Below are 12,470 nucleotides of genomic sequence, written 5' to 3'. Positions count from 1 at the left end.
GTTAATTTTAACCATGATGCTAAACTTAAAAAAGGTTCATCACACTGTATTTTTTTTTCATGTGCATCTTGCCAATGGGAGCAAAAGTTTTATCCTAGTAAAACTATAAAACGAGTCTTTAAATGCTTTAGTTTGGAAACGTTGTCTAAAAGATGTTTTTGTTGGAATTGATGTATAATATTTAGGTTGCTGTTCTGCAATCATTAATTTTAATGATCGACTTAATGGTATCAATAGAGTTTTTGAAAAACTTTATTTAAAACCAGGGCATTATTCTTCAAGTTTTTTGGCATCGTCTGATTTGAAAAGAGTTAGAAATATGGAAAAAAAATGTAATGAAAAGGGAAAAAGCAGGCGAAAGCAGTTAAGAAGTATTCGTAAGGGACAAAGATGAGGAAGAAGAGAGTTTCTGTTATGGTGCATGAGAATTTTAGTCTTTTTTATTTATTTACTATAAACTTTTTATTTATTTACTATAAATAAATATTTAATTAAGTTTATAATTTTTATAATCGCAAATCAAAAGAAAAACTTTTTTTTTCTAACTGAAATACTACTTTAATAATAGTATTGTTTATTAATATTATCACTTTTTTTAAACATATTTTATTTTAATTTTGTGTTAGTTTTACTCCACAATACGTTTATAATAAGATAATAATTTTCAATAGGTTTTTTTTTTGTGTTTTTATATTTTATTTGAAGTGTTTAATGTTTTTTTTTTGTTTAAATGTGTTTTTCTCAGTTCTTTAAATTTCACGACTTTGCGGTAATTATCTCTTGATTCTCTTAACTGATTTTCCTAAAATTTTCAGGAGTTGTTCCTTTAGTTATTATGGATGTCCCCTACCACTTTTATTGCATTATGATAACTCGATAAAAAGATATTAAAGTCCAAATATGGTCAAAAATGCCCCATTTTTGTTTTCGAAGTGTTTTTTTCATTTAAAAAAAAACTGTTTAATGTTTTTCTTTTGTTTTGGTACAGGATCTTTTTCATTATATTAAAGGCAAGTCTGAAAAATTTCAAGTTGATACCATACATAGTTTCTGAGATATTCACCGCAACGAAATAACCCTATTTTGGGGTTTTCGGGACCAAATTTCTCAAGCCATTTATTAATCAAAAAAAAAAAAAATGTCATTAAAATGTAAATTTTAATCAACTTATATAAAAATAATTTCTAAAATGTAATTTTTGAAAGATTTTTTTTTATTAGTGGTCTACCACCTTAATCTTAATGTATGCTACTGGAAGTAATGAGCTTCATTTGTTTCTCTATGCAATAATTTCGTTTAACAAAGTTTGGATATGGAAGTTGATGAATGAAAAATGAATGAACTTGGAGGAGTATACTAATGAAGAAACGTTTTTACGTACTTTTTCATTGCTTATATTTTTAGTAATTTTAACATCAGTACTTTTAATGTAAATAATATTATAGTTTAGAGCGGTAATAGCCACTCGGCGCTAATCCATTATGAATCTGTGCCATATGTTTAAGTATATCACTATGAAAAGGCACAATAAAAGAGCTGAAAAAATTATTATACCTAAATATTACCCAATACAATATTTTTTGATTTGTTTCCCTGCTTTGTTTCATATTTTTTATATATTTTAGAGTTCCTTTCTTTAGGTGCTATTAGTAAGGATCAAATTGCACTAATTTTAAGATCGGAACCAAGTTAATCTAGGTTTGGAAAAGAAATAATAATAACTGTTAGATTTGCTTGATGAAAGAAAAATCATGTAACATGATGGTTTATTAGTAGTTTCTGACTACCATACCGCATCATCATCATCTACCTTCTCGTCTTTGTTGTATTTATTTTGATGACATTCTTGTGTAAAAAAAAAGTAAAATAAGCTGAATGGTATTAATTTGGTTATAAATCAACTTTAAATAAAGTATTATTCTGATTCTATTTTTTTTTTCTTTTTTTTTTAAAAAAAAAAGCAAGATTCTTTATTAAAAATTGCGGTAGCGAAAAGAAATCTAAGAATAGAACTTTTTACAACAATGAAAACTTATGAAAAGTTAATATTTATTATAAAAGTATTTATCTAGAAAGTTTTTTTTTTTTTAATACTATTCATGTTTTTTTGATCGACAGCACTTTTTAATACATTATAAAAATTAGCAATATTTAGATGTTTGAATAAAATAATCTTATACGTAAAAATTTCGTATAAACCGTCATTAAATACATCGAATAGCATCCGCCCCCAGACCTAATAGTTACTTCAAAGATGAAAAACAAAGTAACGTCTAGGGCAATTTAATGTTATTTCGCCCACCCCTCAATCTCTTTGATTGCTTATATGTCCGTTAACACACACGCTTCATCATCACAAAGACATTTATTTAGAGCAGCAAGTCAACCTTTATCAGCATCATAACAACCAACCTCAGAGGAACCGTAAATAAAGAATTATCACTTAAGGAAAATTTGTTAATTTTTGCTAAGTTTTTGCTACCTTCAACCTTGCCGAATTCAAACCAGCTAATGCGACTCTACCGAATTAATTAGTTATTGTGCATTTGAGATTATAATTTTATTTTGCTCTCCACATTTAATTCTCTAATTGTAATAATATTTACAATCGTTTGAAATAATAGAATATGCATAAAGTCGTTTTCTGCTCAACCTCCCAAATTAACTTTTTCTCGCCCACAGAATAAATATTTTTTTTTTTTTTTTTTTTTTTTTTTACAACAATCATTATTATATATTTCAAAAACAAATAATATTTACATGTCTCCAGTTTATATAAATGTCCACCACAAATATTTACAATACCTACCTTGTATACACACGACGTCTTAAAAACGTCTAAAAAACGTCTTTTATACGTCTAGACGTCTTAAAGACATTTTTTAGACGTCTTTAAGACGTCGTGTGTTTACTAGGTAAAGAGCGTTAAAAATGCTGTTTTACGCATGCGCGTTTGACATTTTAACTCATGCGAGTTAAAAAAATAAACTTAAAAACTCGTGGTTTATAATATAAAGTGCTGGATATTAACCCATGCATTTAAAAAATATACGCAAGTCCGTCGCACCACAGGGCTACTAGGAACTTGTTTGTCGTTGTCGTTGAAGATATATATTATTTGTTCAAAATATATATTAACATATATTAGTAGTACTATGTAGTTGTAAGGAAACTCGCAGAAGACTAAGAAAAGTGTTTTTTTGTATTTTAAAGGTTCTCGACTTTTCATCGAGAACCTTTAAAATACAAAATAAACTAAAAATTTAAAGAGTAAATCTATAAGACACACATTAATTTTTTGAGGTCTACTGTTCAGTAATATTTTACTAATTTAGTTGCTAATAATTTTTATTTATTTATTTTTTTTAATTTATGTTTTATTTCTTTTTTATTTATTTGCATTTTGTTTTTACATTTTATTATATTAATTGTTCTCTTATATTTAATACATAAAATTGTTCTCTTATATTTAATACATAAAATTGGTTTTGTTAATTATGAGATCTTTTAGTTTTTTCTTCAGGGCAATAAGATTATCCAATTTAGTAAGTTCTATATTTTGAGGTATTGTTTTGTTGTATAAATAGGGGCCACGGTATACAATTGAAAATCTCTAAAATTTTGTTGTTTTTTTATGGGCAACGTAAAGTTTCCGGTTCCTCGTGTGATATATCTGTTGGCGTTGGTTTAAAAAAGTTATTAGTAAAATGAGTTGGGACAAGTCCGAGTTATATTTGAGCATAAATTTTAGAGCATAAATAATATTATATTTGAGTATAAATAAAACATTTTGGTAGATGTTAATTTGATAGATATTTAAAGCATTTAAGTTTTTAAGTAAAGGATCGGCATGAGTGAATTTATCTTTATTATAAATCAATCTTGATGCGTGTTTTTGGTGTGTATATAGAGAACTTAATTTAGATTTATTTGTACTTCCCCAGGCAATATTAGCATATGTTAGATAACTTTGTATATAAGAAAAGTAGAGAATTTTCAGATTCTTCTGGAAAAGTATAGTTTTGACTTTGTAAAGTATGCCGATACTTTTTGATATTTTTGTATTTCATGTTTTTATATGGGCTTTCCAAGAAATCGTTTCGTCAATAATTATCCCAAGAAATTTAATAGTTTCAGTTCTTTCGATGTTTATGTTATCAATTTTTAGTAATTGTAGCATGCTTGGTATTTTGTTTTTTTGCTGGTTGGAATGAAACAAGATATATTTTGTTTTTTCTTGATTTAAAGATAATTTATTTATGTTTTATTTATTATGTTTTATTTATTATTTATTATGTTACCAAATGTTTAGACCCTCAAGGTCATCATTTGCAGATTAAAGAAGATATATTGTGTCATCAGCAAACATTATTGCATCGAGTTTTTTTAGTGATTGTGGAAGATTGTTAATATAAATTAAAAATAAAAGAGGACCAAGAATGGAACCTTGGGGAACTCCACATTTTATTTTAAGTAATTTAGAGTATTTATTATCGTTCGAAATAACACGTTGTTGTCTGTTGCACAGATAACTTTTAAACCAATCTAGGCTAATATTTTTTATTCCGTATTTTTCCATTTTTTTTAGTAAGATATCATGATTAATTGTGTCAAATGCTTTGGATATGTCTATAAAAGTTCCTAATACAAATTGCTTTTTATTAAAAGAATCACTTATGCTATTAACAAAATCTAAAATTGCATGTTCTGTTGAATGTTGTGCTTGAAAGCCGAATTGCTTTTTATTTAAGAATTTGTTTTGAATTAGATATTCAAATAATCTATTGTAGATTATTCTTTCAAGTATTTTAGAAAAGGTAGGAAGTACTGAGATTGGTCTGTAATTGTTTATTAGAAATGTTTCACCGGTTTTAAAAATAGGTACAATTTTAGCTACTTTTAATTTATCTAGTCAGTTCCAGTTATAATTGATGATTTAAATATTTCGAAAATAGGTTTGCGTATCTCCGAAAATAGATTGGCGACGATATTACTGCAAATGTCATCTATACCTTGTTTGTTTTAAGAGAGTTTATTGCATTTTCGAGTTCATCAATTTTTAGTTCTTTAAATATTAATTTGTTGTTGACACTAGTTAGATAAGTTTCAAATGAGTTGTTTGGACAATTGACTTTTGAAGCTAGATTTGGGTCTATGTTGACAAAAAAAACTATTAAATTTTTCTGAAATTGCATTATTATTGTCATACTCTTTATTATCTATGACAATTTGAGCAGGTAATCTATTAATTTTGCAGGTTTTTATCCCAATTATTTCTTTTATGATATCCCAAGTTTTCTTAATATCACCATTTTTGTTTTTTATTTTATTTGAGTAATAGTTTTTCTTTGATTTTTTTTTTAATTTTTTCAAACAAGTTTTTATACTGTTTGTAAACGTTTAGGTTTGCCTCATTTCCATTTTTTAAGTATTTAATATAAAGTTTTTTTTTTGTTTTTTTTTGAGGATTTTTTAATACCTTTGGTGATCCATGGACATTTTAAGTGTTTTTCTTTTATTAATTTTACTTTAATTGGGAAATGCATATTATAGTTTTTTAGGAAATATTTTTTGAAGTTATTATTAGCAGAGTTAGTGTGCCCAAGATTGCATTCTTTCAGCCGACATTGAGTCTATAAATTGTTGAATAGCAAATTTGTTGATTTTTCTTTTATAAGTTTTAATTTTACAAATATTATTAGATTTTATATCTTGTGTCAAGGAGAAGAAAATAGGAAAATGATCAGATATATCTGCCTTTATTATTCCTGCCTTTAGAAAAGTATCAAATATTGAATTAGTTAAAATATTGTCTATTGCAGTGATTGAAGTTGGAGTTACTCGAGTTGGTTTGTTAATAATTGGGAAGATGTAATGTTGAAGCATTTCGTCAAAAAAAAGTTTAGTATTGGCGTGTTTATCATATTTTAAACAATCTATGTTTATGTCTCCAATATAGAATATTTTTTTTTTGCTCATTGTTGTTTTTTATAAAAAAAATTTTTAAAAGATTGGAAAATTTAAATAAATCACCTTCAGGTGGCCGTTAACATGTGGAGACTAGTATGTTTTTTGATTTGTTGCTAGTTATTTCAATTGTAAAAACCTCACTTTCGGCATCTGAGATCGAAAGGTCATCTCTTATTTTGGTAACTTGATCATTCCTAATATAAGTTATAATTCCACCTCCCCCTTTTGTTAGTTTATCTTTCAGATGATAATAATTTGTGGTTAGGAATTTCTAAACTTGAATTTATTCTGCATGATTCGTCAGAACACCACGTTTCTGTTAGGCATATCATAATGAATAAATAATCGCACTCGATAAGAAAATGTTCTAGCTTATCCATGTTGCTATTTATACTTCTTATGTTATATAATATCTAATGATTCCTTATAATATCTAATAATTCCTGTTTCTTACGAAATGGCTGAATTATATTTGCACAATCTAACATCATGTGCAATCCTGTCCGCTATCTCTATGCTATCTATCTAACACTATTACTTCCATCTTTTGCTCTAAGATAACTTCGTTCTTCCAAAACTCACTTTACTCTCGGCCGTAAAGCGGTTATGACGCTCCTTCTTGGGGGGCTGAACATGTCTTTGCGTGCCTTGGTATGGTGGTCTCTGTATGGCAACTAGCCGGAGGAGAATAAACCACAATACCTATACTTCTTATGTTAATGTGTATTACAGTAAAATTAATCTTTAAGGTTTTTAGTTCACTTTTAAAAGTTATTATTTCAATATAGAAATATCATTAGGTAAAACATTTGCTGAATTGAAAACATTAAAGCGTAATTTTTCAAAATCTATTGTTAAGTTAGTCATTATTTAAAATCGTTAAAATAGCGCTTCGCTTAATAAAACTTCGCGCGTTTACTTTCTAAAATCTCTACAATAAATTTTATCAAATTTAATAACTGCAAATTTACCTTCGTTTTGTAACCGTTTAACTTCTTCCCAAAGCTTCTTTCTTTCTAACATCGTTTCTTTTGCATAATCTTCATTAATATAAATGCCGGTTCCTTTAAGTTTATTTACTGAGCCTAATATTTTATTTTTATCATGATAATTCAAAAGCTTTAAAACGATCGATCTTGGTGTTTATTATCTTTAACTGCACCGACTCGGTGCGTTCGTTCCACAACTACTTCACTTACTATATTTAGTTTTGTTTTAAAGATGTCTTTTACAGCCTTCTCACAATCACTCCAGTTTTCTTCAGGGTTTTCTTTTATGTCATCGATACGTAAGTTATTACGTCTCGAGCGATTCTCTAAGTCAATAGATTTTGTTTTCAAAATCAAAATTTCATTATCATATTTAGTTTTTATGTGAATAAATTCATCCCTAGCTTTTTCTTCTTGGAAATTTAAGCTGACTTTTATTTCATCAACTTCATTTTCAATTCTTCTGATATTTAACTTGTTATTGTTTATTTCAGCGTCCATTTTGTCTAACCTTGCTGTTATAATTTTGAAGTTCGAACTTATTATTGTAGTGAAGTTTTTTTCATGATCTTTGAGTAATCTCTCCGGTTTTTTTTGCTCTTCTAGTTTGCTTGTGATAATTTTTTCTATATTTTCAATATTTATTTCCATTTTTATTGTAAATAAAGTTATTCTCAAAAAAAGAATACGTCTTACTCGTCTTGTGCCGCAAACGTAAAAAAACAAATGGTAGAAATGTATGTCATAAGAAATTTTCATTGAAAGGTGACATACCCATGTCCTCATATTGACAAACCTAAAATATTTTTATCTAAAAAATTAAAATTACTCACAATAAATTTCATTTAAAAAAATAGATTGCTAATTTTTTTTAGTAAAACAAGGTAAAGCAGCATCCCTCTGCTGACTTAATTATTTACTGTATTATGTTTTTAATTTACTTAAAAAAAAAACTCAATAATAAGCAACTTATTAGATATTTAAAAAAAATCATTTCATTCATGTTTAAACAAAGTAGAAAAAACAACTATTGCTTGTTGAGCCGTTGTATTGCAAAGAACATGGAATAAAATTTCAATATATCAAAGAAAGTCTAAAAGATATTAACAATTAACTTCACATAATTTGCATTCATAATAACGTTTCTTGCTGTTATTTTTACAATTTCCACATATCCACCATTGAAAAGTAAAATACTGAATCCAAGCAGGCCCAATGAAACTTTTCCAGTTGCATTTGCATACTTTGCAAGTTGCATTTGCATACATTTGCATACTTTGCATACTTTGTATTTTGTTGTTCTTGGTTGATAAGCATATTTTTTACAGATGAATCAATCAAAAAATCTGCATCAGAGTCTTCTGTTTCTTTCATTTCTTTTCAATTTTGCTTTTTTGTTTTTTTGTTTTACTTCTACCAGCTTCAAAACTTTTACTCTTAATTATTATCTTCTCTGAAGTTTTAGTTAATATAGTACTTTTATCCTGCTGTCTTCTTTTTGTAATGTCTTTTCTTGAAGGTGCTTTAGGTTAGGGCTGTGTGGTTTCTGGACTAACTATTTTAACAGATGATTTGGAAGAAACTTGTTATTTTTTTCATACAAATGTTGATTCTTTATTTTTTGAATTTCTGGAAGAGGTCTGTCACCAACACTAGAAGATATAAAATCACTTTCCCCAAATATTTGTCTATTGAGTGGATAAATCCCACATTTATTGGATTATTGAGTGGATAAATCCCACAGTTAACCCACTGCAATTTTTTTTTATTGTGAACAACAGAGTATATGCTTCACATGCTAACTGAGGTAAATTATATATGTTCATAATCCTCCCTGGATTGGAAGCCAACTATTCATTCTGAGCTATTCTAAAATAAGATTTAAAAGGCCCAAACACTAAAACATCTAAAGGCTGCAATCTATGACTACTTTGTGGTGGAAATGATAACAGAATCAAAGAGTTTTCTTTTGCAAATCTTATTGTTTCAAATGAAATGTGGCTTTCATGGTTGTCCAATAATAACAGCACTGGATGCTCCACAGATGGCTTAGCATGGAAAACAAAGTGCTTCATTGCAACTAAAAAAGTTTTCAATTGTCATTCAACCACTTTTGTTACACAACCCTAAGCTTCCAGTTGGTGCTCCATTTATCATAAAATCTTTGTAGTTTACTCTTGGAAATATAAATACAGGTGGAACTGTATTACCAATAGCATTCACAAAAGCCAACATAGTCACCAATGCCCCTTTTTCTGCTGAAACAGCTTGACAAACCCTCTTAGTTCCACGAGTTGAAATAATCTTTGGAGGATCTGTTACTGTTAACAACCCTGTCTCATCTGCATTAAAAACACATTCTGGTTTGAATTTATATTTTAATTGAACTTCTAACAAGTTATCAAAAAACATGGACACTGTATGTTGATTAACGGCAGTTGCACAAGCAAGACTAATTTTTTCTGGCTTACATAGTGATAATTTTGGATGCCGTATCAAAAAACCATCCATCTATTGCTTTCCTGCCATTTTATTTGGGTGCCATGACTCAGAGATATTTTCGGAATTCAATGCAACACCATACTTGTAAGCTGACTACCAAGCTTGTAATTTAGTTAAACCGTACCACATGTTTGAAGACATATGCAAATCTACAATAGTACTTTCATCAGAAGCATGAAAAGTTTTTCTATTTCCAATGTCTGTGACGTGTTCAGAAAAGGTGTTGAAGTTGTTGTGGGGAAAAATGAAGTGCATACACGTTACCCATAGATTTCCAAAGGTATGAGAGTGTAAGACCAAAAGTGAAGATGATCAATCATCCAACTTAAGATTCTCAATATTCGGATGGGCGGTGCAATTATCAATATCCAAATCTACTTTTCAGCCTTCTAATGCAAACTTTCTGCTGTTTTGTCTAACCCACTCCTCAAATAGTTCATCCAGCTTCCAGCAATCCTCAAATAGTTCATCCAGAGGTCATCCTGCTTTTTTTTTTGCGAACGGTAATGACAGAGTGCTTTTAATTCCTTTAAAGCAACGGGGTTTGTTTGATTTCCCAATAACAAACATTGGAAGTTTTTCTGCACACGTCAGCTGCAGCAAGCGCAGTTATTCGCATCTTGCAATTCTTACCTCCACTACATTTCTCACCTTTCAAATGCATACTTTTTTTTGGAAATGCTTCATAAAACAAACCAAACTCATCTGCATTGAATATATCACGCGAGTTATAACGAGACAATATTGTCGGCAAAGTTTTTTCCCTCTAAAGAGCGGTCATTTTATTAGTAACATCTTGATTTTCACCTATAAAAAATAAGAAAAGCAACTTTAAAATCAGCATAAATTTTATTAGCTATGGTTTAGGACTTTATTTGCTTTTCATGCAGCGAGTGGTAATAAGACAAAACGTTGTAATGACTTTAAACAATTTAAATCAAAAGAATTGGATTGATAATTTATTGGTTTATGGGTGATGGAATAGAAATGAGAGCTCCATGTTTGTTATTATTTTTTAGACAAATGACTGAAAAAAATGTAAATATCAATGAAAAAATAAATTTATAAAATACCTGATTTTGTTTTAAACTATACATTGTTTCTTTTTTTCTATCTATCAAACCATCCATCGGATGCTTGAAAGTTGTCACAACCAAGTTCTTTTGCAAAATGCAAAGCTTTGACTTGAAAATGGTTCCATACACAGGAATGTTTTGGTGTCGGGTGTTTAAAAACCACATACAACATGCTTAAACAAATCCTCATTTAGGGAGACACGCATCCGCACTCTTTTCGCAGAAGTTTTAGTTTTTTCATCTTCTGAATATATTGTGTTTTTTTCTTGACCATCCAGACAATGTTTACTTTGGAATGCCATATTTCTTTGATATAGATACAGATGATTCTCCTTTGTCGAGTTCTTTTAGTATTTTGTATTTTTCTGTTATAGTTCTACTTGACAGCTTTCCTTTAGCAACCTTCAACATTGTAAATAAATGCTGATTGAAGTATAACCGAATCAAAGATATCACTGAAAATGTTTTGTTCATTGAATTATGTTTGACGCAAAAGTAATTAATGAAAAAAAATAATTTGAACGTTCAAAGTTTTGAATTTTAATTGGTATTTTTGAATTTTTAATGTAATAGTTATTAATAAATAGAATTTAATCAAAGCTTAACTGAATCAAAAGATTTCCGTGAAAATGTTTATCTATGTGTAATTACACGCGAATATTTGACGCGAAAGTATTTTATTTTCGAGCGTTTAAAGTTTGGAATTTTTATTGAAATGTTGGAAGTTTTGTTATTATATGCACTTATATGCAATTCAAAATAAAAGTCCTAGTTAAGCGAAGTTTTTTGCCGAAAAGACCTCAAAAAACAGTACGAGATCACGAATAGTCCGAATTAAGTGTATGATATATATATATATATATATATATATATATATATATATATATATATATATATATATATATATATATATATATATATATATATATACATACATGTATTAATTCATATACTTCTACATTGTATGTGGATGTATATAATAAAAAATGATAATTATATTATAAAAAAATAGTCCCAAAAATTATAAATGTATTGTAAAAAAACTTATCGAAAAAAAAGTCAGTAAAAATACACTTTTTCCATTTTTAGTTTAGAAACTCCAGTTTTCATGCTTTGAATCTAACATATTTATTTTATTTTTTATAAATAATATTAAGAACACGTTATATGTTAAAGGATCTTGGGGGACCCTTAAAAATATTTTTTATTAAAAAAATTTTTAAGGGAGCTCTTAAAAATATTTTTTATTAAAAAAAATTTTAAATCAAGTGTTTTTTTTATCATATAGAACACATTAAGAAGTTAGCAGCATATATATTTCAAATATAATGTTTTTTGAAACACCCTTGTGAATATATATATATATATATATATATATATATATATATATATATATATATATATATATATATATATATATATATATATATATATATATATATATATATATATATATATATATATATGTATATATATGTATAATATATTATATATATGTATGTATATATATATATATATGTGTGTGTGTATGTAAATATAAGTATATAAGTTTATATATAGTATAATATAAACTTACATACTTATATTTACACACACACGCACGCACGCACACTAACATATATATATATATATATATATATATATATATATATATATATATATATATATATATATATATATATATATATATATATATATATATATATATATATATATATATATATATATATATATATATGTATGTATATGTTAGTGTGTATATATATATATATATATATATATATATATATATATATATATATATATATATATATATATATATTTATATATATATAGTATAAATTTATCTTTGTTTTACAGCGTTTCGAACAATGTTTCAAAACCTCTTCAAATATATCAGTGGAGAAAATGATCAAAACGTTAAAATACCAAT

This window comes from Hydra vulgaris, chromosome 01 (genome assembly GCF_038396675.1).
Source record: "Hydra vulgaris chromosome 01, alternate assembly HydraT2T_AEP".
Lineage (NCBI taxonomy): Eukaryota > Metazoa > Cnidaria > Hydrozoa > Anthoathecata > Hydridae > Hydra > Hydra vulgaris.
This window is presented reverse-complemented; position numbering follows the sequence as displayed.